Source organism: Rhinolophus ferrumequinum, chromosome 21 (assembly GCF_004115265.2).
Source record: "Rhinolophus ferrumequinum isolate MPI-CBG mRhiFer1 chromosome 21, mRhiFer1_v1.p, whole genome shotgun sequence".
Classification (NCBI taxonomy): domain Eukaryota; kingdom Metazoa; phylum Chordata; class Mammalia; order Chiroptera; family Rhinolophidae; genus Rhinolophus; species Rhinolophus ferrumequinum.
In genome coordinates, this window is record NC_046304.1 from 24,391,109 (window position 1) to 24,413,189 (window position 22,081).

The window sequence follows — 22,081 nt, forward strand, 5'->3', positions numbered from 1 at the left end:
CCAGGCAGAGGCACAAAGCATAGATCCATCTAACCAACAGCCACTCTCAGCCAGGCCCTGGGCCCACTGGGTGAGCAAGGCAGCTAGGTCCCTGCCTTCATGAATCACACAGATGATAAACAGGCCTCAGATGGAGAAGACCATTGCAGGTGGTGTCTGAGGGAAAAGAAACGCTTATTTTAGTGTGGGTGGGCAAAGAAGGCCTCTCTGAGAAGGTGACATCAGAGCTGAGACCCGGATGGTAAGGATGCACTTTCCAGGGAGAGGGAACAGCACGTACAAAGGCCCAGAGGTAGGGAAGAGCTTAGAGTGTTGACGGAGCAGCCAGAAGGCTAGTGTGACTGACTCGGGGGAAAGTGAGCTTAGAGAGGGTCTCAGGGGCCTGGTCACGCAGCGCCTCATAGACCACAGAGAACTTAGGGTTTATTCTAAGAGCCAAGGAAAGTATTGGTACATAGCAGGAAGGGCAGTGAATTTGGAATCCAGGGCCTGGGTGTGAGGCCTGAGCAGGTCCCTTAGCCTTCTAGCCTCGCCCTCCTCATTTGTAAAATGGGGACAGCTCATAGGGCGCCTATGAGGGTTAAATAACATCATTTATGTGAAAGTGTGTTGCTATTTAATGTTAGTATCACGCATGCCCCCGCCTGTCCCTTGGTGAACCCCCAAAGGTCTGTCTGGACAATATCAAGTCACAGAACCTCAGAACTTTGGCATGGAGGTCATTCAGTGAGTATTTCCTGAGCAACGACTGTATGCCTGGCACTATTCTTTGTGCCAGGATGCAGCCATGAACACAACAGACTCAGTATGGACTGGAGAGAGCTGGACCAGCCCATTTCATAGACAGAGTATGGCAAAATCAAGGCCATGCAGGGCTAAGCTGCGAGAATGAGAGCCCAGGTTCCCTGACCGCCAGTCCAGTGTTTTCCCCCAGATTCAGACAATGGGTGCCCCACCCTCCTCAAGCTGACAGGTTCTCCACATGGGACGGAAGGTGGCTCCCTGTCCATGGCCCTGTGTGGAAAAAGGAGGCATTCTTCTGAGAAGATCAGGAAGCTTTCTAGAGTGGTTATGATGGGCCTCAAAGTACAGAATGGATTCGGCTGTGAGGAATGGAGGGATAACCAGCAAAAGGGACCACAAAGCCTTGGAGACTGAAAAGCAATGGGACATGTATGTTAAATAACGGGTAGGTCTGTCAGAGAGGGAAGAAGAAGAGCCAGCGTGATGGACCTGGGAGGGCATGTGGATGCAATTTCCCCAGGCAGTGGGGAGCCCCTGGAGCTCTTGGAGCTGGGGAGTGGCATTCTCAGGACAGCTTCTTAGAAAGCTCTGGCAGCTCTGCGCTCACCACCTCAGAGCGGGGAAATGGAGGCACGGCGATCCATGAGCAGACTCCTGCAGTGATCCAGGTAAGCATTAACGGAGGACTCCCCTGGAGCAGGGGCAGTGGCAAAGAAGGAAAAGGAACAATTTGAGAGGCATTACAGAGGAGGACGCCACTGGAATCGGTCACTGATGAAGTGTGGGGAGCAGGGGGGAGGAGGAGACAAAGAGCTCTCAGAAGATGGGAGATTTAGCTGTTCTTTATTGATTCCACGAACATTTCCTGAGCACCTGCAGAGGGTCAGGCCCGGCGCCATTCAGGCAGGAAATTGAGCAAAATTGTGCAAAACTTGAAGGCGTGTGATTTGCGCTTTTGTTGGGATGGGGGATGGGGAAGTTGGGGTGAGGGGTCGCCAGGCTCTGGTGCCCCTCTCAGAGCCTTGCTTTTGCTCTCTGTAAAATGGAGGCATCTCAAAGGACAGTCATTCTTTCTCCCAACAGCTCCCAGGGCCAGGGAAACACCAGCTAGTGCTTCAGGAAGCTGCTTCTGGAAAGATATTCCAGAATTCTGGTCATTCTAGCTTGTGGAAATGAGGAGGGTGTGGAGAGAGGAGATGGACTCTCCTTTGATGCTGGGGAGGCAGACCCATGTTGGGGAGCAAGGAGCCCCGTCAGGGGTCATGTTCCTCTCAGGAATGTGGAGACAGGGGTCTCGGGGCCTCCAGGGGAAACAGGTCCAGGAAAGGGACACTTCAGGAGCAGGGATGGTGCCAGTGATTCCTTCAAAAATAGTAGCAGCTCATGTTTCCTGAGTCCTCTGCTATAGCTTTACATGAATTAGGTCAGTCACTCCTCAGTCTCTAGGAACAAGCACTGGTAGTGTCCCCATGTTCCAGATGAGGACACTGAGACCCAGATTTCTGAGACCATTCACAGAGCCAGAATTAGAATTTAGGCTGTCTGACTCCAACATCTAAGACTTAACCTCTTCTCTGATCCCCTCTTCTGATACCTCACCCTGGACCTGGAGCCCACCTGCCCTGCCATCCTCTCTACTTAGGGCCCACCCCACATACACTGAGCAGTAGCCCCACCCACTGCCCTGGAGGGGCGGCAGCAGCCAGGTTTGCCTTTCTGGGAGCAGAAACATTTGCAGAGGTCTGTGGAGGAGAGGTAAAATTTGGACTTGCCAAGATGGGGGTAGCAGAGGCATTCTATCAGTGCCTTGGCATTACCAGAGCACAATGGAGGTGGTCACTTCCAAGTGCACTGGAGCCGGGTGCCTGAGCCCTGGGGCACCCTTTGTCCTCATCCTGTCACCAGTTTTCCAGGAAGTTTGGAGTCTCCCCCTGCCCTCCCCCACCCACCAGGGTGAAGGTTTGTGGGGAATGTTCTCCCGCAGAACTCGGCACGAAATAAATTCCGTTCTTACTCTGCAAATGACACTGCACATAAATATTCAGTAAATTAGCAGCACGCTTTTATAGATTTATCAGTCATTGCAGGCACAAAATGACAGGCAATGTTGTAGCTGAAATATTAATGCTGACAAATTAATGATTTCTGAGTAAATGATGTCATTTTTGCACCGTTTCATTAAAATTTACTCACTTCTGCTTCATTTCTGGACCTAAAAAAAATTAAAATCATTTCTTTCTCTCTTTCTTCTTTCTTTTTAGTGTGGGATCTGTTCCCAAACCTGAGAGGGACATAAATTTTCCCCAGCAGCACCCCGGAAATGGAGGTGGGAAGCTGGGCAGGGCTAGCCTCCACTCCCAGGGGCCCTGGGGAGGGGCTGGGTAGAGACCCCCTGGGTCCCAGAGTGGGTTCCTGGATCTGTGCCTTTAGTCTAGCTGGAACATAGCAAAGTGGTTTCCCTGGGTCAAGCCTAGAGTGAGGGTGGAGATTACAGGGGGAGAAGGGGGGAGGGGTTTTGGAAAGGGGTACGTAGTGGTGGGGGCACAAGGAGTGGAAGTAATTCCCCTCCCCGCCCTGAGGGCCTCCATGGCCTTTACTCACACAGCCTCCTCTCTTGCAATACATTTGGGGAATAATTAATTCCCCAGATTTCTGTAGCAGGAAAAGGGGAAAATACCGACCCCACCCTCAGCAAGGCTCTTGGAATGAACAGATTTGAGTCCAAATCCTGGCCAGACCACTAACTGCACAGTGTGACCTTGAGAGTCTTGCTGCCTCTCTGAGCCTCAGTTTCCCCCTCTGTATCTCCTCATTTCTCTGGGTTCTTGGGAAGATCACATGGAATGAAAGAGGTGCTGCACAGGGACAGGTTCCCCAGCTGGATATACCCCTCATCCAGTAGGCTTCCTCAGTTACCCCACCCCCCGCCCCCAAGGTGAGAGGGGCTTCGAGGAGGAGCTGGGAGGACCCTGTGCCCCTGGGTGGCCCCAGGGTGACCTTGCCCGCCCCAGCAGGGGTGGGAGCCCGGTGCAGCCTCCAGCCACTCCTCCCCTCGCCTCGGTCTAGTAAACTGGCCAAATGCAAACGAGCTCGCTTGGCCCGCAGGCGCAGCGGGAATGGAGCTGCGAGGCCGAAAGAGGCCAGGCGACACAAAGGAGAGGCGAGGGTGGTAGCGCAGGCACCGGAGCCGGGGCCCAATGTATCGGGCAATCTCCGGGCTAATTCGTGTCAGGGCCAGCCTCCTATCTCCTGCACAGCTCCCTGGCCGCTGATAAAATTGAAGTGGAAATGAACTTGGATGCTCAGGAGACTCCGCGCAAAGCAACGTGGGGGTGGAGCTCGGCCCCAGGCAGCGGCTCCCTCAGCAGCTGCCCTTGGCGCTGCCCTTGGCCAGGCCAGAGGGATGGAGCTGGGGATGGGGAAGGAGGGGCGCACCCCCCCACCCCCTACCCCTGCAAAAGCCCCTCCCAGCGGCTCCCGACGCCCATCCTGGTTATCATTTAGCCAGCCTTGGTAGTGGAGCAGAAATTAGACGCCCGTTTATTGAGTGCTTATTGTGTGCCAGGCTCAATGCCAAGTGCTTTGTCAGTTATTCTCTTATTTAACGTCTCCCCCTCCACTCCCTCCGACCCGGCAGCAAATGAGGTGGATCTAGTGATTGTCCCCATTTTCAACAGTACAGACACAGAGGCACCCAGAGTTGCAGCTGACCCAGGGACAGCTAACAGAGAGTGGCAGGCAGCGGCACACTGCAGCTGGAACGCTTCACGCCACTACACTTGATATCCACTTGGGAGCCCCCAGGCGACTGAAAGAGCACACAGGAGCAGGACAGAAGTGGGGCGCTGGCAGTTGAGCATACCTGTGATGAGACAGGCCTTCCAGCCATGGTCTCCCCTGAACTCTGAACCGTGATGTTATCACCCCCAAGTGAGGAACCTGGTGGGGAGGCACAGGGCAGCTGGGAAGCAGGAAATGGCCGGTGTGCGGGTCCTGAGTTCTGACTGAATCCGGTCAGGATGAAGTCTGTGCTGCATCATACTTTTTTGGGGGTGTGGGTAAGAGCCTGGAGGGAAAACTGGCTCTTGTAATGCAGTTTGGTTATTATTCACTTATGTTCATTTCAATTTTATTTATTTATAAATTGGCCTCTGCTTACCCACCCGTTTCACAGCCTGCCTGCTCCCACCTCTGGGGCTCCAGCCCCCCTGTGACTTTAGGCTTTCAATGCCTTCAAAGCCTCCAGCTCCTGTGTATTCCAAGGCCCTCACACATTCTCTTCCCTCAGCTTGGAATGCTCTTCTCCTGGGCAAGTTTTTCATCTTTCAAGTCTTATGATCTTTTAAATAATCGCTTTAATGGTGATGATATACTCATATACACTGTATTTTTTTTTTCAATCGGACCAGAAAGGCAAGCAGCTGTCCTCAGTTTCTTTTTCACAGTAGCTTCTCCTTGAAAGGACATTTGATAATATTCCTTCTTGCTGAGTGGGATGGCCTTGCTGAGCCATTTTTATGGCTCTTTCTAAGTGCATTGCAAAGGAGTTACTGTCTAGGAGGGGTTTACCTGAAGGAACGTCTACCTGGAGCTAGAAAACAAGTATCTGAGTCCTGGCTCTGTCACTTAATATTAATAATTGTGTGACCTCGGACAAGTTGCTGCTCCTTTCTGAACCTGTCTACAACTATGTAAGAAATGGGTATAAAATAGTAACATCTGCCTCACAGGGTAAATAGCATAGAGATAGATAGGTAAATAGCAATGAGATGTGTGTGTGTGTGTGTGTGTGTATGTGTGTGTGCGTGTGTGTGCGTGTGCGTGCGTGTGTGTGTGCGTGTTTGCAGATTGTGTAAGTTGTAAAGTCTTATACAAACATCAAATTTTGTTATTATTCAAGGTCCCCTCTTTGCCTGTAGTACCTCCCTGTGCCCCCACAGGGGTCCCTGAGGTACTTTATTGCTCGCCCCACTCCCACACAGACATTGCATACCCCCTCCTCCCTGCTGAATTTAAATTAATTTCTCCCAATCTTGTCTTCTAGCTGCACCGTGTATGGACCTCTTTGAGGCCACTCACTATCTACCTCATGTAGGAATTACTTGCGCTTGGTCTGCCCCTCTTGATCTAAGAGTCTCTGAAGAAAGTGGCCTTAACTTCTCATTCTTGGATCCCTAGGATCCAGCATGGTCCCCAACACATAGCAGGGGCTCAAATAATGTCTGTAGAAATAAATACTTTTGCTCCTTTGTTAATTTATCAAAGCAATATTTTCTGGGATACATTTTTTAGAGTTTTATAAATTTTAGAAACAGTAAAACAACATTAAATACAATTTTGAGAAGAGAAAAAAAATTACCTAGATCCCACCACTACTATATGTCGATACTTTTAATTTTCGTTTATTCTTTTCCAGACTTTGTTTTTATACCTGAATAGTTTACATTGCTACAAATGTTGCGTGTGTTTAGTGTTTTTTCACTTTACATTATCTCCAACATTTGTATACTTTCTACATTTTCATAATGACATTTTTAATGGCATAGTGTAGATGTACCAAAATTTATACATTCCCCCACAATCATATATGTTACTGTTAAACTTGAGCATATGTTAAATCACAGAGGAAGTCTCAAAACATATCAGAGAATCAACACTATACAGGATATATTTTCAGATCTCAATGCAAGGAAATTAGAAACCAACCACAGAAAGAGAGCTAACAGTGACCTATGTTTTGAAACTAACAACCAAACTTTGAAATAATTAATGGGTAAAGAGTAAATCCATGAATATTAATTAAATATTTAGAATTAAATGATAGTAAGGGTTAACAATTCTGAACCACTGTACATGTATACTGGAAATGAACACTTAAGTAAATGGAGAGAAGCCAGGCTTCTCAGTGGTATAGTGGGAGGTTACAGAAAAGTCAGGGGTTGAGGCTAGAATAAACTTACATTTAGTCTAATATAAATACAGATGGTTACATACAGAATATTATATAGATATGTGTGCATATGTGGGTTAGTATACACACATATATTTTCTTGCTCTGCTAGCTGAGAGGGCCTAGAAAGAATGATCCCAGTAGCAATGATCAGATTGGTACCCAGACCTTGGTTTCCAACACCATTCTCCAGTAAAAGGAACCAGGGCTCCTTGGAGAAATGGCTGATTCTAGGAGTGGGCCAGGAAATATACAAGATGGTCCTGGAGTATTTTGTAGTGCCAGAAAGTAAGAAAGCGCTCAAATATGAAACAACTCATATTGATGGGGGTATGTCAGAGAGACAGAGGAGCAAACTAACAGTGCCTGGTAGTCAAAGCTGGAACAATCTGAGCAACAAAATAAATAACGTAGTGTTGGATTATAACCCGAAGTAAACAAATATCCATGCGTCCACATTGATATGAATAAATGGCTAGAAAAACAAATTAATAGGAAGCATAGACAAATCTGCTGTGCAGAAGAATTCCGGTTTATGAAGACACTCTGGCCTCAAGGAAGTGCAGCACAACTCCTCTGTGCATAGTGAATTCTTTCCAAAAAGTACAGTATGGAATGGGAGAGAAAACAGTATGTTTACAGTGAGTGGAGAAGTCTTACAAGCCCTACCTCAGTCAGGTGATCAAGGTCAACATCAACAGTGATAAGTCATGTCGATACTATGTACCCTTGGTATGATGTGATGAGAATGGCACTTTACCTCTGGTCTTCCTCTCAAAAACCCACAACTCCAGTCTAATCATGAGCAAAACATCAGCTGAACCTCAGTCGAGGAATATTCTATAAAATACCTGACCAATATACCTTAAAACTGTCAAGGTCATGAAAAACAAGGAAAGCCTGAGAAACCGTCACAGCCAAATAGAACCTAAGGAGACTGATGATTAATGTAACATGGTATACTGGATGGGATCCTGGAACAGGACATTAGGTAAAAACTAAGGACATCTGAATAAAGTTTGGACTTCAGTTAATAATAATGCATCACTCTTGTTCCATTGATTGTGACAAATGCACCATACTAACGTAAGACATTATTAGAGGGAAATTTGGGTGTGGGGTATATGGGAACTTTCTAGGTATCATCTTCACAATTTTCCCGTAAATCTGAAACTATTCTAAAATGAAAAGTTAATTTAAGAATGATAATGAAAGTACTAGGTAAAATTTGTAAGAAGCAGGTAAAACAGTATTTAGAGGGAAATTTATAACTAAATGCATGTGTCATAGTCATTACTGTTAGTCACCAGATATATCCAGCGCTTTGGCCCTGGTAGGCCTACAGGTCCCTTTGGGTTACATGGGACCAACCAGTTGTGAGCTAAAGTGATTTGTATCACTTCCAGGAGGGAACATTTAATTAATGGAGCAAGAACATCCAGTGCTCTCTTTCTGCCATGGCAACCACCACCATTTCAGATATCAGCTGCTCCATTAGCTGGTGGCCTAGAGTGAATATGGCACAGGGCAGAGCTCCTACCCCACCTGTGACGGACCAGTAGTATGAGAGAGAAATAAGCCTTTACTGTTTTAAACTACTGGGATTTTGCTGGTTATTATAACAGCATAATTTAATTTATCCTGACTGATACAGCATGTATCTAAAAATATGAATCAGGTAGGTTACTTTCACCTATTCCACAACAAAACCCAGCTCAAATTAGCTTAAACTATAAGGAGATTTATTATCTTTATCATAAGATGTTCCATGGAAGAATTAGTTCATTCAAAGTTTCAGTGACGTCATCTTTCTGCTCTGCCATTTTCATTTGTAAATTTGTTGTTTAAGCCGCTGAGTTTGGGGGTAATTTATAATGCAGCAATAGACAACTAGTTAACAGTGTGTAAGGACACTTGGAGTCATGGTAGCCATTTGCCAACATGAAGGGTGCTAGTGAACAAGTGACAATAATAATTAAAACAGTGTGACATTGGCCAAGGTTTGGGATGGAGATCCTAGCTGTCCACCAAAATCCAATGTTCCCTTTTTGCACGGTAATAGAGTGGTATTTAGGCACGTGGCAGCCTAGCTGGGCATTGCATTTCCCAGTCCTTTTTGCAGTTAGCTGGGGCTATGAGAGTATGTTGTCACCAATAGAATATGAGCAGAAGTGATATGACCCCTTGTGGGCTACGATTCTTAAAGCAGCAGGAGTGTCTTCCCCATGCTCGCTCTTCTCGCTTCCTCAGGCTGAAATCCAAATGTGGCTATGACCCAGATTTCAACAGGGGATGACTGAGCCACAAGATAGAAGGAACACGGGTTCCTGAATGGCTCCACAGAGCACAGCTCACCTTACACTATTATGTGCATAAAATATAAACTTGATTCTTTAAGTCACATGATTGTTGGAATGCTTGTTATAGCACCTTGGTTTTTTGTTTTTTTTTTTAAATCCTAATTAACACAGGCATAGATAAATAAACCAATAAAACAGAACAGAGAGCCTAGGAATACATTCATATCCATATATGGGAATATTGCATATGTTTGAGATGTCACTACTAACCACGGGGGAAAAGAAAGACTACTTAATAATAGAGCTGTGACACATCATTCACGGAAATATAATGTAGATGTTTTAGTGACCTACACATGAAACACAATTAGAGGAAAGTATTTTTCATAGCCCAGGATGGAGAAAGATTTCTCAAACAAGAAAGACAATAAGAATAACCTATAAAATAAAAAGTAGATTTATTTAACTTTACTGAAATTGCTTCTTGTCTAAGGCAAAATATGCCATCAGCAAGATTAAAAGGCAGGGAATTTACTGGGAGATATTTGCAATATATAATTTATCTATCAGAATGTATAAAGAATTCCTGTAATCTATAAGAACAAGACAAACAACTCAACAGGTTGGAAAGTGAGAAAAAATATGAACAGACGATTCACAGAAGAGAATATTCAAGTGACCATTAAGGCCATGGAAAGAAAACTGATATACTTTTGTGTACCCACTAGATTGGGAAACATTGAGTGGGCGAACAATATAAAGTGTTGGTGACAATGTGAGGAAAACAATACTGCTATATACATGGCTGGTGAAAGTATAAATATCGCCACTCAGAGAGCAAATAAGTAGCATCTAATAACACTTTAGAATGTACATACTCTATGACCTAATCAAAACATTCAATTTCTAGGTATGTTCTCTGGAGAAATTCTGGCATGTGTATACGGAGGCTATAAACTACACTATTGTTCACAAGTAGCCACATGTTGGAAACACTCTAGACCAGGGGTGTCAAAACTGCGGCCCGCGGGCCAACTGCGGTCCGCAATCCATTGTTAATTGGCCCGCAGCAAATTCCAAAAATATACTTAGTTTACTTAAATAAACCAGGTGAGGCAATACGTACTTCACCTCGAGTGAGTGGCCCGGCTGTTTGTGTATTTTACCGCACATGGCTCTTGGTAAAAAATGTTGAAAAAAGTTTGGACACCCCTGCAATAGACGATCATCCATAAAGGAACGAATTAATGACATATGATGCATTTATATATTTTTAAATGTAAAAATAGTATATATTATTTATGAACACATATGAATGGATATAAAAGTCTTTTATAATCCATTTAGGAAGGATTCACTCCAAACTCAGAATAATGCTTCCTTCGTGGAGAATGGCTCTTCCAGGGGACTTTATACCTCTAATGTCATTTACTTAAAACAAAAGCCAGGAAATATGACAAAATATTAACTTTACTAAATGTATCCTTCAGGATCCAATCAGGAGACAAGAACCACACAGGGAAAATTTACTATCAAAAGTATTAACTAGTGAAAGATCACTAAGATGGCTAGAAACACCCCTAAAGGACACCGGAGTCGCAAACGGGAAGTAGCTACTACTAGTCTAGGGCTAAGAGAGAGTACCCAAGGAAGGGACACTTGTGGGAGAGGGCTCCCCAAGCTAAGACTGAGAGAAGTCAGACTGGACAGAGGACGTGGCTATGGACCCATAGAGAAGGTCACTGAGGTGCTTCAGCCAGAGCTCGTCCACAGCTGGCAGGCAATGGCTGGCAACCGAGAAGCTGCCAACGGGGGTGCTAGTGTAATTCACTGGAGGCTGAGCACCGCTGGGTCTCCCATATGTTGTTGGCAGCTACGCCAGGGGAGCAAGAATTGCACAGGAACCAAAAAGAGAAGGCCCTTCCTCTGTGATGCCTCACAGGGCTCTAGCGCCTCCTATTCACAAAGCCTAACATTGTGCCAGCTGATAAAGGAGACGTGTTTACAGGGTCCAGCTCCAGTATCACAAAGCAGGACAAACAATGGTGGATTTGAAGCTGAGAGGCAATATATTGATAACTGGCACACTAATGAGGGGTGGTGGTAATATAGAGATTGGTTATATTATTCTTCATATATTTCTCTGTAGTGTTATACATATTACAATAAAAATATTAAATAATCACAAGTTAAAGAATTTTTTTTAATCCTAATTTTAAAGTTAACCAGTAAGAGAATTAAAAAACTCTCCCAAAACACTAGGGAAGAATGGTAAAATGGAAGATTAGAAGATCAGAATCTTTGAAAGAATAAAAATGAACCAGGAGGTAAAACCAAGAAACATTTGTTTTCAGCAGAGGAATTCTTTTCCCTTCTTCTATCGAGAAGACCAAATTAAACACAGAAAAAAAAAGTTAAATGGGTCAAACCTCCTTAGACTTAAAGACTGAGTCAAAACAAAAAAAAAATTATACGCTGTTTATTTGAGACATCCCTCAAACAAAGAGACAGAAAAGATGCACGAATACAAGGGTGTTTCCCCATGATGCCCTATCCTGGTGCCCTTTCTTTCTCCTCTTCTCCACTTACCAACAGATATGCATTTATTTGTACATGCCTGAAATCACTCTTGAAGATTAAGAAGCCGATAACATTGGTTACCTCCAAGGAAGAGAACGGAGTGACTGGGGAATAGGGATGGGAGAGAGACTTTTCACTGTATACCTATCCGGACATTTTGAATTGTGAACAGTATGTTCACATGTTGCTTATTTAAAAACAAACAAACAAACAAGCCCCCCCCAAAAAGCTAACTAAAAACTAAATCCAAAACCTTATGATCTTTAAGATACAGCTGCTCCTTTCCATAAAAAATAAAAATAAAAAATAAAAAATAGAATTACCATACAATCCAGCAATTTCACTTTTGGGTATATAGTCAAAAGAATTGAAAGCATGGTCTCGAAGAGATATTTGTATATCCAAATTCATAGCCGCACTATTCTAATAGTTAAAACATGGAAGCAACCCAAGTGTCCATCAACACGTGACTAGATAAGCAAAACGTGATCCATGTATGCAAGGAATACTATTCAGCCTTTAAAAGGAAGGAAATTCTGACACACGCTATAACATGGACGAACCTCGAGAACATTATGCTACGTGAACTAAGCTAGGCACAGACAGGACAAATACTGTATAATTCTACTTATCTGAAGTATGTAGACTAGTCAAAGTAATAGAGACAGAAAGTAGAATGGTGGTTGCCAGGGGCGGGAAGGAGGGGAGAAATGAGGAGTTGTTGTTTCATAGGTACAGAGTGTCAGTTTTGCAAGATGAGAAGAGTTCTGGAGGAGACTGGGGGTTGATAGCTGCGCAATATGAATGTACTTAATGACACTGAACTGTATACTTAAAAATTATTAAGACAGTAAATTTTACACTATGTATATTTTATCTCAATGAAAAAATTGGAAAAAAAGACATAGCCCCCACTTCCCAAGAGGCCCTCTTCATCTGTCCACTCCCCACAGATCTCCCCTTCTCTGACCCTGTGTCACTCTCATGAAAGTCCAGCGCATCCCTAGGTGTGTTGGTCTCCTGTGCACAACCACAGACTCAGATACTTGAGGACAGGGGCCTTGTTTTATCCCCCTCTTTGTTAACTCCATACTCGTGGTGGCAAAGTACTTAATGAATACTTGATGAGATGGACACATTTTGCTTCCTGGGTTAAGTCTACCCTGGAGAGCGTACTTTCTGGGGCTCTGGAAATAGGAACTCTAACAACTTGGTGGTGTGGTGGAAAGAGCCCAGGCTTCAGAGTCAGCCCACCAGGATTGAGATGCCAGCCCAGCCACTAACGCCTCAGGCCAATGAATACTCTGCCCAGAGCCTCAGTTTTCCCCTCCAGAAAATGGGATAACAATATGTGATTAAATATAAGATGGGTCATTCTTATCTGTCTTCTACATTGAGAGAGTTCATGGATCAAGGGCTTGTTCCTTTCCTGTACACTGGTACAATCCATTGACACTGCCAAGATTTCACCAGTTTTATATGCGTGCACGCGTGTGTTTAGTTCTATGCAGTTTACCCCATGTGCACATTTGCAGATCCCTCGAGCTACCGCTTTATAGCCACAGGCCTTTGCTATTGTTAAGGATTCCTGTTTCAGAAGGACATTTCTCCCAGGGATCCTTGAGGTTTCTTTTAAACATTGCAGTCTCCCCAACCCCACAACCCATTATATTTCTTTTTCTCCCACATCTTAAAAGTTCCTTAGATAGTTGATTGGATAACAAGTGCTTCAGAGAATTCCCTAATCATCTCGATTAGAGTACGTCCCTATGCCCCTGGTGCCCCTGAGACCCGAGCAGATTCCCTGTTCCAGCGGAGACCTCTCAGGAGTAGGCCACTCATGTCTTCTGACATGCACTAAACCCACCCATTCCTGTCCCTTTGTGACTCTGTGGTACTGAAGAGAAACCATCATTCTTGTTACCTGGTGAGAAGTCTCCTGAGAGCTGGATTTACCACCTGGTTAGCGTGGTCAAGTCCTGCAGGCCAGCCTGGGCCAGTGAGGGCTCACAATGGCCAGCTGCACCCCTGAGTCAACTTTCCCTTCCTGAGAGGGGGTCCTCCTAGGAGCTGCCACTTTCAGTTCTGGGTCTTTTCATCCTCATAAGACAAGACAGTCCTAGGGTGTTTGGGAGCATGCCAAGAAAGCAGCTGGTAAGACCAGGGACCCAGAACTCTCACCAATGTTCCTACCAGGAGGCGTTGTATTCGCTGAGAAATGGTGCCTCTTCCTTTGTTCCATGGAGATCCACTTCTCAGGTATGTGCTGGGATCCCTTGCAGCTTCAACCATACTAGTGATCCAATCTCTCAGCACCTACCCCCACCATCCCCATCTGTAAAATGGGACCAACAAGCCCTCACAGGGCTCTCTTGGTACTAAAGTGAGATCACCCTGCAGTAAGGTCAGAGCCTTGGAGCTAAGTGCTCAATGAAAAGAGTTGATAACTGCCATCCTGTTTGTTGTCATGCGTCTCCTGCATTCCTGAGTCACCTCCTATGTGTGTTACCCCCTGTGGCTGGATTTGCCAACTTCAGCTTTCCATATTTTTCTCTAAGAGATTAATTGCCCTAAGAGTTGGGTTTCCTCCTCCCAAGGGTGGGAGGAGAAACCAAAACAGGTGGTGTGTAATCAGGGACTTAAAATGACTCAACTGTCCCCTGGCTGCAACTCCTGTTTCCCAGGCCATCTAAGCCACTTCCAATTTTACCGGATTAACTTGCTTGCTCAGACTCCCAGAGAAACCCAAGGTCTCTCTCTGGCTCTCTTTCAGGGCCCAGGACAAAATAACTCAGGGCTTCCCCGGGGAGAGTGAAGGATGGATAGTGTGAGGCAGAGCTCAGATCTTGCTTCTTTTCTTCCTTGGCCCCTCATTACCCCCAACCATGCCACCATCCCATGAAACCCGGCACCCCGGGGTGTCCCTGGGGTGGGTGTGGACCTGGCTGGCCTATCTCTCTTCACAGGGAGGCAGGATTTGGCTAATATGAACCAGCTGTGTTGTTGGTGGGTTTTACTCAGCCCCTCCCCTGCCCTTGCTCTGATAGCTGTGAGAAACTGATGACAACCTGTTTGACCTCTGACCTCCGAACTTGACCTGCTGCTAATACCTCCAGCTGCTGATTGCCGGAGGAGCCCTTTGTCTCGGGCTGTTTGGGAGCCAAGACAGACAAATGATTTCTATTTGTCCTCTGGTGCCGCGGATGGAGCTGATCGATAGGAACCGTGAATGATGTCAAGGATTTGTCACCACGGCTTATGAATGACAAAAAAAAGCTCCTCAAACCGCTCCCCCCTTTCCTCTTCCCCAAAGAAACACCTTTTGGGGGAAAAAGACTGAAAGCCAGAGAAGGCATATTGATTTCTTTTTTTTTTTCCTTTCTTAAATAGCAGCTTGAGCCACAAAAGAGAGAAAGGCAACACTTTTCTGTGCTAAAATGCAGCAAAAAGCTTCCCAGAGAACGAGACCAGTGATTAGATCAGCTATTGCGTTTAAGTACACACCACAACTGCCCCATTTTGTCTGCTGAAGCCTGCACCGACTTCTCCCCCATCTCTGACCATTTCTGACTCGAAGGCTCCAAAAAAGGCACTATGCTCCATCCATTCTCCGTCTGCCTCCAGCTCAGTGACCATCTTGTCCGTTTCCCTCTTTCTCTCTCCTCATTTTTTCCAGGTTGGGTATCCTGGTCTATGAGTCTGAGCCAATACCAGTCTCTCTTCATTTAGAGATTATCAACAGCCTTTGCACTTAGACCCTTATTTGGAAAAGAGAAGGCAGAGGGTGGGGAGGCGGTAGCAATGATGGGGGACACACAACTTGGGAAAGACCTTCCTCAATCCTCCATGCAGGGCTGGGGTAGGTTTCAGGCAAGTCTGAGAGGCAGCCCATCCCTCTGGAGAGCCAGAAGGCCCCACAGCAGGTTGGGAAGCAGGGGCCTCCTACCCTTCGCTTCAACACCTGAACGTTTATTGCTGGCGCTGGGACCACAGGGTAAGTGAGAGCTGCCGCTCACCCCTGGGAAGCTGGCCCCCTAGTACAGACAAGCAAAGCATTGCAGTGCAATAAGATGAATGCGGGAGCAGGGAGTAGGGTACCAGCCCAGGCTGGGACGGTGACTGGACTGGGGTGGTTGGGGGCTGCCTAGAGGAGGGGACACCCTTGTTGGGCTTGGACAGATGAGCAACAGTAGACAGTGTAACACTGCATTCCAGCCGTGAAGACCAATGACCTCATAGCTGCTGGGGGTGGAATCTTCAGGTAATCCCCTACTGGAGCCTCCAGAGTGAGTGCTATTGCCTCAATGACGCAGAGACTCTGTTTTCTCATCGGTGAAGTAGACAGAGCAATTGCATTTGCCTCATAGGGTTGCTGAGAGTATTAAATGGGACAATCCGCATCAAGGGTTTATACTGTTTTACAGTACGTGATGGTTGTGCTTGTCTTTATTATTATTTTTAGCTGTTATTATTTGAAGACTTGCTTCCAATCTGGCTATTCTTCAATCAGGTGGACTGAGTAGATGTAGACACCCCCTGCATTCCACACACCCTAACTAGAGCCAGGATCTGGGTATAGTGGGGACACCGAATGAATGGGGCTCTGGCAGGACGAGGTCTCTAGACCAAGGTCTGGAGAACACCAGAATGCCTTCTCTTCCAAAGCATGGGCCCCGGGCATAGGCAGCAAGGAATGCCTGCTCTCAGGTGGGGCTGGGACAGAGTAGCTGTAATGATGCAAGGTGACTTAGGCCCTTCCTACCAAGTGCGTGGACTATTGCAGTGGGTGCTTATCTGGTCTCTCCCATCCATTATCTATACCGTTATCAGAGCCACTTTCCCATCTCAAAATAAGATCATGATACTTCTGTTTAAAGCCCTCCAGTGGCTCCCCATTATCTTCAGGATAAAACCAAACTCCTTCTCCCGGCATTCAAGGCCCTCCCTGGCTTAGGCTCCAACCTATCATCTAAGTCTCCCCACAAATCCTCATATCATGCTCCCTATTTTGCAGCCACTTGTTGTGTACCATGCTAACCGTGCATCTTGTGAGGTCTCACTGCCAGGCCTTTGTGGAAGCAGGTCCCTTTGCCAGGACTGCCCCCTTCATCTCCATTTTAGTAAGAAGTTCCCTCTCTTTCCCTGTATCTTCCCACAGCACATTGTACTTCCATTCGAGCACTTACAGCCCTTGATCTGAATGATTGTGCCCCTTCTGCCTCTTGTCTGACTGAGGGCTTCTGGAGACCAGGAACCATGCGGTGCCAGAATCCTTCCCACCAGCTGACTGTGTATGGAACGGAATAGCTGGAAGGTGCTTGAAGCTTAGATGACACTTAGGAATTAGTGAGGGATGGTGGAAGTGTTGTGCTCCTCCGACAAATGAAAGGCAATGGTGGGCAAAAGGTTTTAGTCTTCAGATGGATCAAAATGCGAAGTTATTAAAATCATGCTTCTGGCAACCGGCGATTCACAAGGAAGGCGCTGCTTAATTTAAAAAATTTAAAACACTGAATATCTGACAAACTCCTTGTAGAAAATTCAAGCAATATGTAAACACAGAGAAAAAGGGAGTAAAATTCTTGTAAAATCCCCTTGTATTAGTTAGGACTATTTCTTCTACAAGAGACAGAAAAACCCGGTTCAAACTGGCTTAAGCATGAGGGGATTATGAGCTCATGGGACTGAGGAGTTAGGGTTGGGGCCGGCTTCATATGATGCCCTCTATACCTTCTCTCTCTTTCTCTCTCTCTCTCTGCTCTCGCTCTCCCGCATCCCTTGGCTCTCCTCCAAACTCGCTTTATGCACACGCTCCCTCTTTGTGATTCAAGGTGGCACGGGCTATCCCAGATCTCACATCTCTCAGCTTCTAGTCCAGCAGGGAAGAAAGACTGTCTATGGCAGACTGTCTTTGCCATAGGAGGCCACAATATCTCCCATGCTCTTCTACCATGCGAACTTGCACTTCCCCCATTAAGAGGTGAAGTCTAATTTCCCTCCCCTTGGATAGGAGCTGGCTTTAGTGACTCATTTGTTACCAGTGCAATGTGGCAGAAGTGATGATGGTATGGCATCTGAGACTAAGTCAGAAGCGACTTTGTAGCACTTGCCTCCATCTCTTGAAATATTCTCTTTCCCGATTCTTCCCTCTTGAAGATACTCCCCTTTGGGACCCAGCTGCCATGCTGTTCGAAGCCCAGGCCTCAGTACGGCTCCAGTTGGCAGTTCCGGCTAAGCCCAGCTTTCAAGTAATCCAGGGTTTCAGATGTGTGAGTAAAGAAAGAACTCTCCAGATGATGGCTGCCTCAAGTTGTTCACCTCATCTACGGCTTCCCTAGTAGGGCCCAGACGTCATGGAGCAGAGATAAGCCTTTCCATTTGTGCACTTTCCAAACTCCTGACAACGGAATCTGTTATAAAATGGTTGTTGCTTTACACCAATAAGTTTAGAGGGCTCTGTTATGCACCACTGCCTTTCTCAGGAGCTCCAGAACAATCCACATTGGTTCAGGTCGCCATGGTTAATCCCCTTGTGCCTATGCAAGGCGCACAGCCGGTCATTCTGACCTGAGGGTGAGTCAACTCCACCAGAATGAGAAAAGGGGGTGAGTGGCAAGATCAGAGGGTCACACAGCACTGGTTACCCAAAGGCACAAGCCACAGAACACACTATTCCCATCACTCAGAAACTGAACACTCTAACAGACCCCTTCCTAGGCTGATGCACAGATGGAGGTAGAAAATTCAACACAGATAAAGCATACTCTACAAGATATTTTGTAACTTTTACAAATTTAATGGATCGTGGGGCTCTTTTGACATCAGAGGACACAGACGTACACCATCAGTTTTAATGGCTGCATAAGATTCCATTATATGGATGAACCATAATTGATTTAACCAGTTCTCTATTGATGGGTCATTAAGTCATTTCCTTTTTTTTTTTTTTTTTTTTTTTGCTATTATACATAGTGCCGAGATAAACATCACTGCACATGCATCCTTGGGCACATCTTCCAGTGTTTCCTTAGGATAAATTCCAAGAAAGTAAATTGCAGATTCTAAGGTTAGGCACATTTTTAAGGCTTGCCAAGGATTTCGAAATGCCTTCCAGAAATGCCTTCGAGAAATGTCCCTCTTTTCTAAATGCCTTTCAGAAAGGTCCTTCTGTACGCTCCTCTTGTCCCATCCACAGGGGACAAGGGTGGCCATTTCTCCACACCCAACATTGGAATATTTGCCAATTGGAAAAGTGAAAAAAATGATTCCTTCATCGCTGCTTTAATTTGAATTTCTTTGATTACTAGCGAGGTCAAGCCCCTTCTCATATACATATTGACTATTTCTATTTCTTCTTTTGTAATATTGCCTGTTCAAGTCCTTTGACCAATTTTTTTTTTATTGCAGCGTTCATATATTTTATTATTGATGTATAATACCTTTTGGTAGGTCACAGTGTTAACCCTTTGTTGGCCACATGTCTGCAAGCATTTGTTGTTTGTCTTTTAAGTTTGTGTAGCTGGCCATTCTTAAACTAGATACACAAAGCACCCCCACAAGCAGTTGACTGCTTCCGAAGCAGTTGAATCCTCAGAGGGCTAACTTTAACCACTCCTGTCAGAGGCGATCAACTGCCTAAAGAAGAATCTAGGACCAACACAACTGACCATCCTGATAGGAGGCTCCAATGCATCCACTTGGAGGCAGATGTCCTGGGAAGCCCAATGCTGGAGCAGCAGGGAACAATCAGACTAGGGAGAAGTGAGGTCCAGGAAACCAGGAGGCCCGGGGCTCTGCCCTCTTCCATGGCAGCGCCTTCTACATGCTTCCACAGCAGGCTCCCTCCCAGTGCAGAGCAGCCAGCTCTGCTTGGTTCCTGCTTCAGGGGCCAAGTAGAAGCACGGACCACCTTGGGGGCAGCGTCAAAGGCAGGAGGCCCTTAGCGTCCACCAAGTTTGGAGAGGCATTTATAATCAACCAGAGGAGTATGAAGGTAACCCAGGAGATCACTGAGGGAGTCAGGTCAAGGCCAAGGAAACAGGACTAAAGGGCAAGTCAAGGAGCCTGCAGTGGGTGCTCTGCCCAAATCTCTTTGCTGTTGTGTTAGCTGCTAATGGCCCCTAACTGCCCCCATGTCTGGAGAACTGCCCTTGGTGAACAGGAGCTGCCTCTCTGGAGAGGTTACACATGTTTACACAGACTACAACCAATGAGTGACGGACATGAGGGAAGGAGGGGGGTGCAAAAGGCTGTCTCCCTTGCCTCAAGGAGGCACCAGCTCAGATGCAGTGGATACCCCAGAACTGCAGTCTCAGGCTAAAGCTAGAGTCCAGCTGAGACTGCATCCTTTCTAAACTCCTTCCTTTGCCTAATTCTGCTTCTCTCACACCCTTTGTCCTAAGACCACACCCCAAATAAATCACGTGTACCCAAATCCTTGTCTCAGGCACTGCTTCTAGAGACTCTGACTTACCACAGAGCCTGAGCTGCAAGTTCAGGAGCAGGATGGGATGAGATGAAAAGAGAGGACTCAGAACCAAGGCTGGGCTGTTAGAATGGGCACTGGTCCTTTGTTGGGGGAGGTGGTGTGGGGGATATATTACTGTTGGCTGGCCAGGATTCACCGCGCCCCGTCTCAAAACCAAAGCTCAAATTCCCTTTGGGACACTACTTCTACCCCATCCCCCAGGGGGTCTGATGGGACTGTATCACCCTATCACCCACAGTTCTGGGGACGAGCCCTGGGTTAATTCAATCTTTGTGTCCCCCCACCCTCACCTCCAGCCACGGTGACTGACTCAAGAACGAGCATATAAACGAATCAGAGCCAGTGGAATGCTGGGGCTTGTGGGAAAAAGAAGTGCCCTCCTTGCCACTGTAGTGGGTCAGCATCTATCCGACTGCAGCACAGCTATTTCGGCCACCTTATGGAGCTGAAGAATGGAGACAACCATGGGCAACCAAACTGAGAGATGGATTCTGGTTATGTCACTTGGGCTCTGAATCAAACTGCACCTGAAGCCAGACCTACACCTGAACTATTCTATCATGAGAAACAATAATTCCCACTGAAGCCAGTCTGAGGAGGGTTTTCTGTCACTTGCAACCAAGAGTCCTAAGAGACATGCGTGGTGTGTGTTGCATGGTTAGCACAGGAATCCGAAGAACCCAGCAAATCCACACAAGTCAAAGCCAGAAGAGTACCCCTAATCTGTCTTCCTTCACTTCTATTCTAAGCAGCCTGCTCACTCCCAGGGTTGGCCGTGTTCACCAGGGCATTTGGGCCAGTAAGGCCAGTCCAGGGCACACCTGTCACTGTTGTGATCATTCAGCTGTAGTGGCTGATTCCTTCCACGGTAGTCTTCAGATTCTCTCTACCTCCTTCCTGGGAATTCATCACCTCTTCTTTCCCCCTCTCTGGGAGGGATCAAAGGGAGGCCACGCCAGGCAAGGAGAAGCAAGGCCATTACAAACGCCATATTAATTGGGTGTTTCCACATTAATTGGGAGCTTCCGTCCTCAGGTGATGAGGTTGCAGTGTTTCCTCTCAGGACCAGGACGCAGAGAGGTAATGAGGCATGGGGGAAAGAGCATGGATTTTGGAGCTAGATAAACATGGGCTCTGGCCCTGGCACATCCCAGCAGTGCGGTCTGCTGTTTGGCCTCTCCAAGCTTCAAGTTCTCCATTTGGGAATAAGCACGTCATCCTGACACGCCTGAGGGCACGGAGCCCATAAAGTGACTGGGGACCAGAATGGGCCTCCTTAAAGTGCCTGGGGTGGGGAGACGGGGAAGGAGTGCAGATCTCTAAGTCTGACAGAGGCCAGGGCAAGGTCAGTTCCTCGGATTCACAGTGCGACTGCCAGGAATTTGGCCAAGGGACAAGGCAGATTGGGACAAAACCTGGTCCACCCCACCCCTCCTTCAGCCAGCCCAGGACCTGGGGCTCATGGTACCTACAGGGGGATGTGAAATGGCACCCCATGGGGCTAGGAAAGTGATCCAGGCTGGGCCAGGCGGAGTCCTCTCCCCACCCCACACCTAGAGGGAGAGGCCAAAGAGACCAAGGCTTGGAGAGAAGACGATGCCCAGGATGGGCTCCTTGGGCAGCTCCTCCTGCCCTGGGCAGAGCTTCGAAGGGCGGGGGAACACTTTCAGGCATATCTCCTCAAACACATTAGACAAGGCCCTTAGAGGAAGCTCCTGGGGGAGATCCAGAGAGAAGAAACTAGTGTTTGCTGAGCACCTACTATTTGCCAGGAACTGGTGCTTTAAGTCCACCATCTTAACGAATGCTCACAGCAACCTAGCGAATAGGAATTATTCTCCCCACTTTGCATATGGGGAAACTGAGTCCCTTTGCCCTTAAGTGGCTTGCATGAGACCAGCTGAGAAGATATCAGAGCTAGGATTCCAGCACAGGAGGGTTATGTTCCAAAGGTTTCTGCTTTCTCAGCCCATCTGGGGCCCGGGTAAGTGATGCAATGGCACCTCTGAGGTGGACCCT